The sequence below is a fragment of the Lycium barbarum genome, chromosome 6 (assembly GCF_019175385.1).
Source record: "Lycium barbarum isolate Lr01 chromosome 6, ASM1917538v2, whole genome shotgun sequence".
NCBI classification, from domain to species: domain Eukaryota; kingdom Viridiplantae; phylum Streptophyta; class Magnoliopsida; order Solanales; family Solanaceae; genus Lycium; species Lycium barbarum.
The window spans coordinates 98,599,051-98,611,538 of record NC_083342.1 but is presented as its reverse complement, the minus strand read 5'-3'; the positions used below and the strand labels follow the sequence as shown (position 1 = coordinate 98,611,538).

General features: G+C 31.2%; 1 long non-coding RNA gene across 1 annotated transcript; it reads right to left on the bottom strand.

Annotated features, from left to right (window-relative positions):
• Positions 1 to 1,964: 1,964 nt before the first annotated feature.
• LOC132599838 (uncharacterized) lies at positions 1,965 to 4,839 on the bottom strand. The gene is made up of 2 exons (XR_009567041.1): positions 4,475 to 4,839; positions 1,965 to 3,632 (listed from the first exon to the last, which is right to left on the bottom strand). It is a non-coding gene; the product is annotated as an uncharacterized LOC132599838 (long non-coding RNA).
• Positions 4,840 to 12,488: the final 7,649 nt, after the last annotated feature.

The following is a 12,488-nucleotide window of genomic DNA, read 5'->3' as shown; positions in this document are numbered from 1 at the left end:
TTTTATTTATATAATTTTAATATATTTTTATTTTATTAATTTAGAAAATATTAAAAATTAAGTACCCATGGGGCTTACGCCCCGTGCCTCGGGCTTACGCCTAGGCGAGGCATAGGAAAAACTGAAATTTTGGAAGATTATTTATGCTATCTTGTTATTGTTTATTATTTCTATGTATTTTGCTTATTAAGTTTAATATTTCTATGTATTTTTTTTTATGTATTTTCTATTTAATTTGTTATTTTTATGTACTTTGTTTGTACTAGTTGCACATTTTCAGTTATTATATAATCCGCACCCATTATGTACTAATTTATTTGTGTATTTTTTTTTTAATTATCACAGTTTTTGGGTCATTTAAGTTGCAGACTCCTTACATAACCCCTTTTCATTTGGTCAGCATCATTTTCCTTCGTATCTCTTATTCCCACTACTGCTGAAACACACTCCAAATTAGGGATTCAAAGAGTGAAATTATCAGTTCCAATAGCCTATTTGTTTGAAGAAATTGCACGGGTGGTCCTTCAAATGGGTTCGTCTTTAATTTTGTCCTTCAAAATTGAATTTATGCCTAGAAGGGCATAAGTTCTTAAAGGTTGCGGCATAATTTGTGTGATATTATGATGCGAAAACTTATGTCCCGCTAATTAATTATTTGTCTTGAGGGCCAAAAATTAAAAAGCAGCACAAAACAGGGCCAAAAAGTGCAAATGACCTAATTGAACCCAAATAAACGGCCCGAGGACTCATTGTATTTGACTATCTTCCAACAATTCTAACATACAGGCCCAAATTTAAGATTAAATTGGGCAATTTGCACGATTGGCCTTATTTGGGGGTGGTCTTTAATTTTTGTCCCTCAAATTGCTAGTCTTTAATTTTTGTCCTTCGCCTAATACCCCCGAGGTTCTGGTTTCTAACCTCGGCTCAGTCAAAAAAAAAAAACCATAAGGTAAAGTTTTGTAGTAAAATTAGGCCTATTCGGGCAAAAGTCAGGTCTTAAGGCAGAAGTTTGCTTTAAGGAAAACTTTGCCCAAAATTAGGCCTATTCGGCAAAAGTTAAGCCTTAAGGCAGAGATGTGCCTTAAGGCAAACTTTTGCTCGAATAGGCCTAATTTTGGGCAAATGTTAGGCCTTAAGGCAGAGGTTTCGCGAAAAGCCTTGCCTTGCGAAATTCCTTTTTTTTTGTTTCTTTTTTTTTTTTTACTGAGCGGGGGTTCGAACCCAGAACCTCAGGCTATTTTCGGCTACTTTTTTAAGCGAAAGACAAAAGTTAAAGACCAGCAATTTGAGGGCCAAAAATTAAAGACCAATGCATTTGAAGGGTAATCCGCACAAAAAAAAAAAATGGATTAAATTCAGTGATCCTCTCCCAACTTTAAATAACAGAGATACATGGACTGCTAATCCTCATTAAAGCAAATTAGGAAATTTCATTTCAGAATTAAAATGCTTCATCTCACAATATCACAGCCAAACATGAAATTCACGCAAGTCATGTCAAACTTAAGATAAGATAAAATGAAGAAATAAGATATGATAGAAATCAAATGTAGCATGTACCGTCCGTGAAGTTAATGCCCTTTTGGTTCTGATTTGGTTGATTAAGGACAATTTAGGGAGATGAGAGATATGGGTGTTTGGTCAAGTGAGTTATTGGGCTGGGTCGTATCACTGGAAACCGTTCACCAATCATCATGAATACCATAGATATTTTTTTAAACAAATAAAAGTGGTGCAAAATTCACACTACATACAAAGGCTTTCTGAATTAGTTCTTTTGCTGTTGAAAATTTTAAACTCTATAAGTAATTGAACATACCTCTCTTATACAATGAATGTACATACGCCAGTGTCCATTCCTCCACCGTATATAATTAATGCATTTCAGTATGACATTTATACAACCAGCATACAGCTTATTATACAATGAATACACAGTTATCTTTCAAAAACATTAAAAGTTTAGCACTATTACAAAGTGCATAAATGATATATACACATTATATAATAGGTGTGTCAGGTTTTTATGCACTTAATTATACTATTATACAATGTAAAAAGGGAAGGAAATCTTTTTTTGATCAATCGCCTGAACCTGCCTTTCTTTCTTTGCCAGTAATGGGAAGCGGGCTAGTCCCCGAAAATGCCCCGCCCTCTTCTATGAGTACCTCGTGAGGGGGTGCGGTGCCCTCATCCGCCCCTTCTTTTCTTCAGGAAACCTATTTCAGTTCTTCCTACCACCGGGAAATAGGGATTTGAATAGAAACTCTGTTTTGGGGCAGTTCTATTTTCAAGCAACCCCCACCAACACTTAAGGGCTAAAAATGGTAAGTTTGATCCTCGGGTTAAGGTAGCTGCCAAGGAATGAATCAAAGAGGAAAGACATGAAGGGATAGGTATGACAACCAACCCGCACAGTCGGTTAAGGCAAGGCTGCTAGGAGAGAGCAAATACGTTGCAGTAGTGAATGCTTCAACCCATAGATGCTTTGGTACTCCATTATTTATCATCAAAGTCAAAGTCATTTCAACTATAACTATATGTTAGTGTTCGGCCGGCAAACCGGAGACGGACGACCACGGTCCCGGCCTTACCAGCACCTCCCATCAGGCTTCGAATTTGAGGTTGAGGTCGAGCCTCTCTTTTTCAGTGGAAGTTGAGCTCATCGGATCTACACGGACCCATATATATAGGAAAAGAAAAAGAATCACCTTGATACTAAACCAGATCGATCCCGGGCCTAAAAAAAAAACCTAGATCGTGGGAACTAAATGTAACAAAAACTAACTTTTGTCTGCGTCGTGCGTGCATCTCGTGTGTCCATGTGCATACTGTTTCGACTCAATGTAATTGGTGACCTAAAGCCAAATCCCAATATGCTATCAATTATATTTAATAAAAACTAGCTTTTGTCTGCGTCACACGTGCATACCGTGTCCCCTCTATATGTATGTTAACTTATACTCCCTCCGTCCCAATTTATATGATATAGTTTGACTGGGCATGGAGTTTAAGAAATAAAGAAAAACTTTTGAATCTTGTGGTCTAAAACAAGCCAAAGATATTTATGTGGCTATAGATCATCTCGTTAAGCGTAAAAAGTAGTGTTTAAAGTTAAATTATTGCCAAAGAAGGAAATCTGTCATTCTTTTTTGGACTGACTAAAAAGAAAAGTATGTCATATATTGGGACAAAGGGAGTATATTTTAAGCCTCTAAATGATGACTATAATCACGACGGCATTCTGGGCACATCATGTTCCTAGTCATCCATTTGAGTAGGCAGTCATGATGATACACATGGTTGCAGGATAGGACTCGTACGTACTCAGTCTGTTTGAATTCACTCAAACAGATGTAGCATGTACCGACCGTGAAGTTAATTTCCTCTTGTACCGAATACTGTACACGAGGGAATAACTTCACTACGCGCCAAATAGGTTCCGCAGAGGCATACCGTCTAATCCTATGGCGCGCCTCCAAAAATATTACAATTATAATAAATAAAATTATAACTATCCCCACCCCTCACCCCGCCATAACAGAGAGTTTTCCATTTGGCTTTAAACCATCAAGCGTGTCTTCATCTTTTGCAACAACACAACCAATGTAGCATAAAGCTACCAAAATCTGTGAAAAAAGAAGAAGAAAAAAACTAGCTTTTAGGCTTTATATCATATTCTAATACCAGTTTTCTAACATAAAATTATATAGAAAAGATTGAAGAATAATTGTAGTTAAGGTTAAAATGATTTGTCTCGAAACAACTAAAACAAGTTTATTCATTCTTTAAAAAAATATTATGTATTACCTGCATTAGATATATATATATATATATATATATTACTTCTATCATAATTATAGTGGTTTGGATTTTCACAATCTAATGATCCAAGAAGTTACACATTACCGGTTATGTTTAGTATTATAGAAAATGTTGATAAACATATTCTTTTATGAAATGAAAGGCAATATCATTGTGGAAATACAAGGCATCTTAAAACTAAGTGTCAAGTGGCCTTAAGACAAGAGAAAAGGAACCTGATAGCTATTAATAGAAGAAGCAGCAACACCGGGCAAGAGGACTTAAGTAAGACCACAAGTCTCCAATTATCATTACATTTAACTTTAAATACAATTACTAAAATTTAAAATAATTAATGTAGTTTATAAACAATTTTTAAGTAGGGGTGGAACACTAGTCGACTTTGTGTTACATACTTTTTTTCTATAAAGTGAATTTTAACTTGTCTTTCCAATGTGAATTCTGTTATTATAAATCTAAAAAAAGAGTATGTGATGCTTTAATAGCCATTTTATTTTTTAAAAATTTCATATGTATTTTCTGGGATATGAATAAAGAAGAACCAACTAACAAAATAGTCCTAAAACCAGTAAGCAAAGAGAAGCTAAAAGTCTTGCAGAAATATCTACAGCAGATGAAATTAAAGTAGTCAAGTAGTAATTCTTACCGTGAATGTGAAACAACCAGAAATGCTAATATTTTAATGCGGTGCTAACGATTTATCATCATTTGACTGATATTGGTTGTGTTAAATTCAACTTAGATGTGTGTTGCAAAGGAAATCTAGGAAGCTCCCGAGGTGGAGGTATTATTGAGATCACATTTGAAATGTCCTTATGGCCTATGTTGATTTCTATATGCAGTAATCATATGACAGAGGCTAAGGCCTTAGTTCAAGGTTTAGAATTATGTATATGACTACTATTTTGTGGTTGTTGAATTTGAATCTCAAGTTGTTATCACCACGATTAACAACAAAATGAAGAAGCTCAATTGTTCTTTTGTCCATATTTTTATAGAGAAGGTAACATGGATACGAATTATAACTTGTTAATTTTGGAGAAAGGATCAAAGTGCACATCAAATTTGAAGTTGTTAGTTCTCTGCCTAATATAGTTAACTCAAGTTGTTAGCTGATAATGCTCATTTAGTTGTTTTAACTATATTCGTATAGCCTCATTTTGTATAGATGACTACTATTGGATTGAACTCCTCTCCATTTCTCTTCTCTCCATTTTCCCCAAGTTCTATCTTAGATTAGAGACACATGACATGAATTAGAATTAATGACTAAGATTTAATTGACTAAAACAAGGTCCTAATCATGATTACATAATTAATAACTTATCTATAAATATATTAGAATATTTTTCTCTCTCTTCCTATTTACTTTTCCTACCCAGTAAAATATCTTTTTTGTTTTATCCGATTATTTTTTACCACTTAATTTTTTTCCCCTAATAGACCCATTATTCAATTAGTGATATTTTCCATTTTTTCAATTATGATGCTTACTAATTCACATAATATAGACCCCATTATTCAATTGGTAATTGTATATTTCTGAATATTTCTGAAAGAGTTGTCTATATTCTGGAAAATATCACTATTAAAGAGTTGTCATGATTGAAAAAAAGATGGAATATTAAAATAGGAAGAGAGAGCAAATATTTTAATATATTTATGGATAAGTTATTAATTATATAAATTATGATTAGGGCCTTGTTTTAGTCAATTAAATCTTAGTCATTAATTCTAACTTGTGCCACGTGTCTCTAATCTAAGGTAGAACTTGAAGGAAATAGAAAGAAGGGAAATGAAGAGAAGTTCAATCCACTACTACTCTGATTGGGATGTTGTTTCCCAATCCATCAATTAGCTAAGTACCTAATAGTAATTAGTTACACTCCTTTTTGTACAGAGGTTATGGTCTATGTCCTCCTAATTGTTCTCCTTTTTTAAGATAAATATAAAAGTTCAGGTCATAACTAAACCCCACAGTCCACCTTGAAAATATTAATTTTCATTGCTAAATTGTATGTCAAAAAAAAAAACAACAAAAAAAAAATTACATAGCTATGTGTGTGTGTGAATTTCTATTTCATGTAAAAAAAATGGCCATGAGAATTTTTCATCTTTTTCCGGAATTTTTTTTCACATTATTTGACAATCATCGTTTGACAATGAAAATTCCAAATACAATTTGAAGTTGTATTTGGAATTTGAAAAACACTTAAAACCTTGTTTTCACCTTCAATACATAACCAAATATTATTTGTAAAAACTATAACCAAACACAACTCCATCTACAACTCCAACTTCAAAATTCCAAATAAAGTGAAAAATATTTGATTTTCATGGTCAAACGCCTACATAAATGATCCATTTAATATACATAATATGGTTGATTTGTATATTTACCAAATTGACAAATTTACTTTTTCTATTTAAGTAAAAGTTAAACCAAATTAACTCATGAACAAACTCCTATGTATATAGTCTGTTCCACAGAGCAAAACTTATGACAGTTGGCAATAATACTTAAGCAATAAGGGGTTATTTTTACAGCATTAAAATGGTCATTATATGTCATTTCACTAGGATAAATGGTATGAACTAGACAAAACAATAAGCAATGGAATCAAAGACGGCTAAAGCTCATAAACCATAGTAATAGCTAGGGTAGGTTTATATGTATTTGTCTTTTACAAAAGAAAATAAACAATAAATTATCTTCAAAACCTGAGAGGAAGGACAAGAAAGATAGAGTAAAGAAGTCTTAAGATAACATAAAACTTCTAAAGACCACTTGACCATCATCATCTTTGTTTAGTAAATTGTGCAACATGATTATGTACCCAAAATTATCATTAAAAAAGATTAAAGTTTATATCGACTTTATTACCTTTTATAAAATTTGATTTCATTTTTACTAGTATAATCATCATGACTCTCGTGCTTTGGGGCTTTTTTAATTGAAAAAAAAGGTGTGTTTGGTATGGAGGAAAACATTATTCAGAAAATATTTTTCAATTTTCACATGTTTGGTTAGTCAAAATGCTTTGAAAAACAGTTTCTCTAGGAAAACAAATTTCTAAAAAATGAGGAAAATTACTTAAAGTAGGGAAAACAAGTTCCACAAGTGACATTCCAAGTTCATTGTATCCTCTCCACCCACCCAACACCCCTAACCCCCATGCCTTGACGACATCCCAACCTCGCCACTCACGAACCCCCGTTCCCCGCGCCATTCAACCCCCATAGTATTTTGCTTGATTACATATAAATGCTCTTGTATAATATATTTTTTTGCTTACTTACCAAACACTATAAAATAAGTAAAAAATCCACTTATTTTCCTAGAAACATTTTCTTGGAAAACATGTTCCTTCATAACCAAACACACAAAAAATATTCTTAAATTTGTCTCGAATTTTTAATATACACAATTATATTTTGCGGGTCTCATTACCTCTCCAAACTTTTTAAAAGCTGAATAAATACCCTCTTAATTGATGATGTGGCATAGAGGTGTGCTCAATCTCTTAGACGCATGTGAGTGAGAAAAAAAAAACTAAGCCTAAAACTAATTAAGAAAATTAAAATTGTTGACTGTTGTGTTTAGAACCCACCATTGCCCTCAACAAAATTAAGCTGTGAAAATTCATAACTACCCTATTACGAAAAATATCTACTCCTTTTCCACTTTCACAATCAGATCGCAACTGAAAAATGATATTTGTCTTGAAAATATTAGGTTTTCAAATGATTTCAGTTCATATGCTAAAATATATGGCTCTTGACCCACCCCAACTAGCTAATGCGCACAAGCTTTGATCAAAAGCACACATATTAATCTCATATAAAGATCCAAATAAAGCTTCAAATCTAACACCGTTTAATAACCCAAGGCTTTTTCATCTCAAGTAAATATACAATTAAGACATTAAAGTTTGAGCAAATAAGAACTAACTGTTAATTGTCTAGAAATTATATTTTCTTGTGAAAAGGGGTTTAAAGTGGACTATTAAAATTTGGTTATCCTGAAGAAGAGAGATTAAAAAAAATATATAGAAAAAAGTAGGGTGTTGGGTTAGAAAATGTAACTTTAAAGTGGGTATGTTATTTCTCTAACAGCGATTATGAGGTGATGATTCGGGTAGTTGATGGTGGGAGAAGAAAGAAGAGAGAAGGAGAAGAAAATAAAATTGTACTGTGTTAGGCACGTACAATCATTGTTTTAAAAGGCGGGGCGTAAGGCGGGACGTTTTACATACGCCTCGACGAGGCGTAAGCCTCGAGGCACGGGGCGTAAGCCCCATGGGTATTTAATTTTTAGTATTTCTTAAAATAATATAATTATAATAAATATTTTTAAATAGGTAAAATCACATAAAAAAATAAAAGAAAACTGTATATATATATATATATATATATATATATATATATATATATATATATATATATATATATATATATATATAGTGTGTGTGTGTGCGCGCGCGCGCGCGCGCGATCCTCACAAAAAAATGATCAAAGCAATCCATTATACACCGCTTATAACTTGTAATTATATATAACATAATTTTACAAGTATAAACAATACAATGAAATAAAATCTATTATGAAATTCAAATCAATTCTAACATTTTAACTTTCAAACACGGAAAAAAACATAGTTTCTTAAAACACTATTACTATCATACTATTCATTTTATCTCCCTATAAGCAAATAATCAATAAAATTTATCAATATTACAATTAAAACATAACTTCTTCATGAACAAAAAAAAAAATTATATGATAATTCTGATACATAGGACTTATGACCAATGACAAGTGAAAATGTACAATTCCGCTATGTGTTTTTTTTTAAAAAAAATTAAGTGATATTCACCCTCACGACGTTCTCAAATAGTAAATATCCAATACTACGACTTGTTATATGAGTTACACCCAATCTTCTATTTCTATAGATAAAAAACTATTAAGTATCATTATTTTGTTAAACAATTATGAGGGTGAATGATTTTAATTAAGGAATTTAAAATATAATTTGTGTAAGAACTGTTAGGCGAGCCCTGGGCGTTGGGCGTTAGGTGTGTTTAGGGCGTACGGTTGGGCGCTTAGGGCGTAAGCCTCATAGGAACTAAGCCCCGTACGTTGGCCCCAGGACGTTTTGCCACTGCCCTACCCCGAGGCGAGTCCTGACGCTGCCTTTTAAAACAATGCGTACAATTCACGTCTCAGTAGTTGTGGCATCTCAAGATTGTACATATTCCATTTTAAAGAAGTTCAGTGGATAATAAGATTCCCGTAAAGTTGTGTAATTGAAAATTTGGCTCAAGTTCAGAAGTATTCTTATGATTTTTTCTTTATTTAAAACATTTCAAATTATTTTGCTGTGAAAGCACGGCCAACAAAAGATAGAACCTCGACTAGTACCAGATAACCTAAAATATCCTATGACTTTATATCAACAAAAGCCTAATTTATCTTGTTTGGATAATTTCACACGTTGTATCTTTATGAAGTGCTCGTTTGGCAAAAAGCAATATCTAGTGGAAACCAAATGGTCAACATACAGAGAAGTAAAATGGCTTCATATATCAATTACGTATCAATTGGAAACAGATGGAAGTGTAAAACACTTCCCGGCCCCTTACATTATTAAAGGTTCCATTATTCCAAAGTAGATTAATCTGTCTCAATTTCAACTCTTAGATTGTGAAAAAAAAAATGAAAGGAAAAAATCTTAAACATCACTATTAGGAGTGTACATGGACCGAGTTGGTTCGGATTTTTCAAATACTAAATCAAATCAATTGTGTTGGATTATTAAATCTTTAAATCAAATCAAACCAACAAAAGTCGGGTTTCTTAACTTCGGATTTTCTCGGGGTTTTTTGAGGTTTTTTTTTTAATATAAAGTTTTCATACAAAACATATAACTTGTGCTTCAAATATTTTCTTAGTCCTAGTAAGATACAATTATCTAATTAAGATGTTTATTAAGAAAATAACACAAAGTGTGAGATGAGTGATGACATTCTACTAAAATATAAAAAGATAATGAAATCGCATAAAAGATATTGCTAATTAATAAACCATAATGAAAATGATCATAATCTAAAAGCACTAAGCCATGCTAAAATAAGTATGGCTAATAAGTATTTATTACATGACTAACTTTTAAAGACAAAAATAAAATTAAGTTATGTATTTTATTGTCTAAACCAATGCAAAACTAAAGAACAGATAACTAACATTATTGTTATTTCTAGTGTCATAATTGAATTTCTTTTGTTAACATTATTATTGATTTGGTTTTGGTGTGACTTCTATAAAACTTATTGGACCATCTAAAGTTCTAAGTCCAAACTTGAAATAATATGTTAAAATATAAAAACTATGAAAATGTTTAAGAAATATTTATAAATTACATTATAGATAAATATTTTTATGTATGAAATATTTTTAAAGATTGTATACATCTAAAGTCGGGATGGTTTGGTTCGGTATACCAAACCAATTATGATCGGGTTTTTCTTTCCAATACCAAACCACTAGTCGGGTTTTTTTTTCCGATTTGACTCAAATTACCGATTTGGTACGATTTGTCGGTTTTCTTTGTACAACCCTAATCAATATACTTTCACTTAATTGCGTTGTATGAGCATAATTTTAAAATTCTTATAATTAATGTCTTTATCAAAAGCTTAAGATCGTCAAATAAACATAAAAATTTCCCTAACTCTTAGTCTTTTTTGAGTATTTTTCTCCATCATAATGCTTATGTGTTTAAATGTATATTCATTAAACTTGAATTAAAATTACTATACAATTACGTTTTCTATTTTTCTTCCTTTTTTTTTTAAGTTTGATAAAAACAAGGGTGATGAATCTCCAACCAAACCAAATCAAGAAAAGAAAAGAGGAAAACAGAAAAACAACACAACAAAAAAGGATTTTGTCACTTTGCCATGAAGAAAGCAAAAGTGGGTTTTCATTTTGTTAGCTCCCGTGTGGCCATATATTTTGGGAGCATATTTTAAAGATTTGTTTTTAAATATTTGTTTGGTCATAAAATTTTGATAGATTTTGAAAATAGATCTTCAAATTCTCAAATTCTAGCTCAAACCTGTTTCTGGGCCAAGATCTATGTTTTGGCCTTTTCAAATTTTTAAAAAAACTACCCCAAACTTTTGCATTTTATATATATAAAAAAAAATCTATTTATGATCCAACTAATTCTATCTACCATGTTCTTTTATTAAAGTCATATCTATTATGTTTCCATAATTAAAGCAATCTCTTCAATAAAGTGAAGATTGTTCATACAATGTGGGAAGATTATATTAAAGAATATCTGATTATTAGCGTTGTTTTTTTTTTCTTGCACGGATGGATCTTTGTATTGAAATTTGAATTGTAATAGCTAGTAAGTGTGTTATTACAATATCATCTTCTGCATAATTTGGGATTAGCAATTATATATGTTTTGTATGGTTGAGTATTTTTGATAATTTTTAGAACTTAGGCATATAAGTAATGTTTCACGTTTTTCAAAATAAAAAGTGAAATATGTTTTGAAAAATTATGGCCAAACAAATTTTCAAAACTTGAAAAACTTCACCAAATTATTTTTTTTTCAGATTTTTTTTTCACTTTATTTAAAAATCATCTTTTGGTCACGAAAATTTCAAATACAACTTGAAGTTGTAATTAAATTTTTGAAAACACCTAAAACCTTGTTTTCATTTCTTTTTTCTTTTCACTTTAGTACATTTAAATAACCAAATAGTTTTTGCAAAAATTATGACCAAACACAGTTCTAACTTTAAAAATTCTAAATAAAGTGAAAAATATTTGATTTCTATCACCACGCCAATGGAAAAGAGAGAGAAAAATAAAGAAGAGAAAAGTAGGGTTTTCTTTTCTTGAAATTCTTAAAACCTTTTTAGCGTAAGCATGATGACAATAAAGTTTCCAAATTAGAGGGGCCTGGAGAGTTTCTAGCCAAGAGACCATAAAAAACTCGTGCTTTATTTAGTGGTTCTTTACAGTTTACATATACATATACTTCAGTCTTTTTAACCTTTACACGAGTTTAAAAATTAATAACTGAAATATCTATTTTACCAAAATATTCATATTAATTGGTGAGTAATCTTAATATACTTAAAAAAATAATTTAAAAATGAGTAATTAATGTTCAGGATAGAATATAAAAAGTTTTGTCTTTTTTTTTATATGCTAAAGTGGACAAATAAAAATAAAAATTTAATTTCAGTGCAATGCAATGGACAAGTAAAAGTGAACGGAAGGAGTACACAGTAAATAAACAAATAAACAACAATAATAATATATCCAGTATAATCCCACCAAATAGGGTTTGGGAGGGTAGATTGTACGTAGACCTTTCCTCAACCTTTTGACGGGTGGAGAGACTATTTTCGATAGAGTCTTGACTCAAAGAGAGATGAAAAAGCATTAGGAATAATAAACAGTAATATCAGCAAAATAATATGATAAATAGCATAGTAAAAGAAGCAATCAAATAGCACTAACACTAAGAACAAACAATTTAAAGCAGTATAAAAGACACGGTGAAATAGTAAAATAATTTGATAATCCAATTACAGGCAAAAATAAACAAATAAAGTTGTACCTAAATTTTG